The 4575-nt window shown below is 37.6% G+C and overlaps 1 long non-coding RNA gene across 1 annotated transcript in view; it reads left to right on the forward strand.

Moving 5' to 3' along the window:
• The window catches only part of LOC116544831, a 19928-nt gene extending 15422 nt beyond the window's left edge, over nt 1-4506 (forward strand). The window contains exons 2-3 of the long non-coding RNA XR_004266055.1: nt 1446-1515; nt 4040-4506. This is a non-coding gene — a long non-coding RNA (uncharacterized LOC116544831). The remainder of the gene's footprint in view (nt 1-1445; nt 1516-4039) is intronic.
• Nucleotides 4507-4575: the final 69 nt, after the last annotated feature.

Genomic DNA, 4575 nt, shown 5'->3' on the forward strand with positions numbered 1-4575 from the left:
AATTGCCTGAACCCAGGCAATTCTCCTGCCTCAGCCTCCTGAGTAGCTGGGATTACAGGCACGTGCCACCATGCTCAGCTAATTTTTTGTATTTTTTTTGTAGAGACGGGGTTTCACCATGTTGACCAGGATGGTCTCGATCTCTTGACCTCATGATCCACCTGCCTCGGCCTCCCAAAGTGCTGGGATTACAGGCTTGAGCCACCGCGCCTGGCCGGTCCCAGGACATTTCTATAATCTTGTCTTGATTTTTTAAAACTTTCTTCTTTGCTCTTCTTGGTGTTTATATTGTTCCATTATTTTATGAAATTCTTCTGGCTCTGCATTCTCAATTTTCCTATAGATAGAAAACAAAACACATAGAATTACAGAATCTTAAGGATCTTAGAAGTAATTAAAATACCCTCTAGTATTTTACCTGTGCTGAACATTCCAGCCATTTGATACCCTAGATGGAGAGCCTGAGACTCAAAGAGATTTGGATACTTCTTTTTTTAGACATAGGAATTCTCATTGACACAGGAAATGAGAGTTGAACTCATTTTAAAGCCCAGTACCTTTCATTCCTTTCCTTTTCTTTTTCTTTTTTTTTAGCCTACTTGCTTGTGTTTTAATAATGCAAAGGGGGATGGAGTCTGTTGCACCCAGTGGATAGAATGAGAATGAAATTAGCTAGTGACCCCAATGGAAGTGGAAAAGACTGGAATGAGCAGGGGAAGGCAAAGTTTGAAGAGAGACAACACTGGATTGGATAGGAGTGTGGATTCTTCAATAAATATCAGAATATTGGGATTTATGACATTTATGAATATTCTCAATCAGAACCTACACCTTTGTTATTTGACTTTTGTACATTTAGCTTTCACACATTTCAAATATTGCAGGGGATTCCCTGTACTGTTTTAGGGGAAAGGAAAGCAATAGGACTTTCTTAAGTGGTTTTCATGCTGAGGAATCAAGACTGCCATTTTGAAGTGACACAAATTAGTCTTTTAACCAGACATAGCTCATGGACAAGAGACAGCAGATCTTTCTACTTTGTTTTAGGTCATCACGTGTCTTTCAGTTTAGGTGACACGGTTATGTCATTCATTAACTGAATTTTAAGTTCAACTTTTGGACAGATAATTTGTGAGGGCAAATGATTGTCAGGATCTGCCAATATATTGGCTGTCACTGTTTGTTATGGAGCTAAAAGTCAGTTTTCATTGAATAGTTTATAGATTTAGACAGGTGGAAGCAGAAATAGGGAATGAAAATCTATGTTTATACCAGAGGCCATATTTTAATTATATCAAGAAACATTATTTAATATACACATAGCTACCTTTCCCCATATTGTGTTTTTGTTTTTTTGGCAGTGGAAGCTGGATAGGAAATGGCAGTTAAAAAAATTTTAAAGTAAATCAACTTGCTCATTTTCATTGTGTATTTTTGCTCTTAAGCGTTTTCCATGACCTCTTTGTTGATTCATGCAGTAAACCAGAAGATAAAGTCTTGACTGCTGCTACCAAGGTAAAGTCGTCTCTTGTAAAATTAATTTTCTCAGTTTGAATCTAGTTTTGCATGGTATATACCATTAAAATTTAGAAATGGTTACCTATCATTATTTGATGTTGGTAATGGGAAGTTGGTCAGAGAAAAACATAGATATATGTCTATTTGATTAAAAAATTAACTTTGATAAGTAACAAAAGATTGAGAAATACTTTGGCCAGGTGGGAGTTAAAAAAATAAACGGGGAAAGACATCGTGACAAGAAAATCACAGTAAGAAACGCTTTCCCCAATTGAAAAAATATAAATATAAAATTTCATTAAGGATTATTTGGGTAAATATTAATATTTTGAGTTTTAAATCATGGTACTGTGACTTTCGTAATATTTATGCCTGTATAAGGCTTCAGTGGATCAACTCACTTGTAATAGTCATGGAATCTCTCTGGTATTTTTTAATTCAAAAAAGTTCAGCCCATAGCATATAGCTTTTTTTCTTGGACACTTATTATTCTGGGATATAGTTTTTAGGAAAGATTTGTTCCTTTACTCAAATTATTAGTTCTGTAGTGAGACTAATGTAATGGTGAACATTTTAGAAATGTAGCGGACTGTGGTGGTGTACACCTGCAGTTCCAGCTACTTGAGTTTCAGGCAACAGAACTGCAGCCCAGGAATTTGAGAACATCCTGGGACACATAACAAGACTGTATCTGATTTAAAAACATAAATTGTGGAAATGTAGAAAGTTAAATTTATGTTCTCAAAATTTGTATTACAAAGAAATTTTTGTATCTTTTATAAATTGTCTGCAAAGAGTTTATATAAAACACTTCATCTAATAGAATAATATGTATTTTGCTGCAAAGGACTAGTTGTAGAAGCAAAGACTCTTAATACCGATATGATAATGTTTTAACACCATAATTTTGTCATCGTAGTTTCTTTAAAATGTCCCCTTGGCCAGGCACAGTGGCTTATGCCTGTAATCCCAGCACTTTGGAAGGCTGAGGAGGGCGGATCATCTTAGGTCAGAAGTTCGAGACCAGCCTGGTCAAAATGGTGAACCCTCATTTCTACTGAAAATACAAAAATTAGCCAGGTGTGGTATCACATGCCTGTAATCACAACTACTCCAAAGGCTGAGGCAAAAGAATTGCTTGAACCTGGGAGGTGGAGGTTGGAGGGAGCCGAGATAGCACCATTACACTCCAGCCTGGGTTACAGAGTGAGACTGTCTCAAAACAAATGGACAACAACAAAATAGTTACAGGGTTTATCCCCTATTTGCTTGCTTGTATTTAAACATAACATAAAATTCTGTTACTACATTATCATTCTATTCAACCATTTATTCTCTCAGTAAAAATGTTATCAAAACTATGTAGGTTTCTCCAAGGCCCTGTTAACCTAAATGAAGCAGCTTCTACAATGATCTACTGATCCTCAACATAATGTAGTTTGATGTTTTCTATCATAAGTATCTTATTTTGAGGCTAAAATATTTACATGAGGAATATTTTAAATTTTTAATACAGCAAGTATTAGAGCAATATGTGAATGTACTTTCAAAATGCTCTGTTTTATTTTTGGAAACTGCAAAGCAGAATTAGGTACTTTAAAGCTAGTTCCTCGTTGAAATATGTACATGTTACTATTTTGTCTGTGAACATGTTTCTTCGGGCTGCCATACTTGGATAGCAGAGTCAATGACCGTGTAAAGATAACAGATGAGCCTGATCTAGAAAGTGTAGATGAGGTCCTCTACTAAAATGCTTTGGTTTACAATGTGCACTTCTCTTATTTTTAAGTCAAATAGGCATTCAAATAGTAAATTGGATTTTGTGGGGAGACAGGGTCTTGCTCTGTTGCCCAGGCTGGAGTGTAGTGGCCTGATCTTGGCTCAGTACACTCTCCACCTCTCAGGCTCATGTGATTCTTTCACATCAGCCTCCCAAGAAGCTGGGACTACAGGCACACAACTTCATGCCTGACTCATTTTTGTATTTTTCTGTAGAGTTGCGTTCTCTTTCTGTTGCCCAGGATGGCCTTGAACTCCTGAGCTCAAATAATCTTGACCTTGCAAAGAGCTGGGGTTACAGGTGTAAGTCACCATGCCTGGCCTAAGTTGAGGTTTATTTAAATAAATTGATTAGGGTGGGATGTGGTGGTACCCACTGGTTATCTCAACACCTTGGGAGGCAGAAGTAGAAGGATTGCTTGAGCCTAGGAGTTTGAGACCAGCCTGAGCTGGTGAGGCCAGCTATATAGTGAGGCCCTGACTACACGAATAACATAAAAATATTAGCCTGACATGGTATGCACCTGTAGTTTCAGCTACTCAGGAAGTTGAGGTGGGAAGATCGCTTGAGGTCAGGAGGTTGAGACCACAGTGAGCCAGAATCATGCCACTGCATTCTAGCCCTGGGTGACACAGTGATGCCCAGATTCATCAAAAGAGTAAAAATTGATTAAAAAAAACTCTTGATGCAACACACTATCATCTTCAAAATGGAAACTCATTCTTAATATTCCCTTAGCAGTGTGTCGCCGAGAAGTTGCCAGAACCTTTGCCTGGACCTTCCTGTGAAAAAGGGAATGGTGGAGTCAATAAAGTAAAAGAAGGTAAGAACCATATTTTATTTAAAAAGTCATTTGATTGAATGATTCTTTAAAAATATGAGCATTAATACACTCTAATACCTAAAGAAAATGCCCTATTAAGTATATAATAAGTAAAGGAGGAGTAAAATGGTGATAAGTTGTGTCTCTAATTAGAGGTCCGCAGTAAATTCTATCGAGAGGGCCAGTAAAGGAGCCGAGGTGTTAGTTCAGCTTCAAGGTACGCTAAGACCTGAGGCAAGTCAGGAAAGAGGGAAGAGATGATAAACAAAAGAGAAAGAATGAGGGGGGCAGAGTGTACATAGAAGAAGTAGAAAAGATATGCGGGTGTACGCAATGGAGGGTAGCAGAGTGAAATTGATCTATACAACAGGGAGGAGCAGGGTGTTAAAAACAGGGTAGAAGATAAATTGAGCTTCCAGTAACAAAACAGGCAGAGAATCAGAGCAACATTTTC

Source organism: Sapajus apella, unplaced genomic scaffold (assembly GCF_009761245.1).
Source record: "Sapajus apella isolate SASKATOON/1434 unplaced genomic scaffold, GSC_monkey_1.0 scaffold232, whole genome shotgun sequence".
NCBI lineage: Eukaryota > Metazoa > Chordata > Mammalia > Primates > Cebidae > Sapajus > Sapajus apella.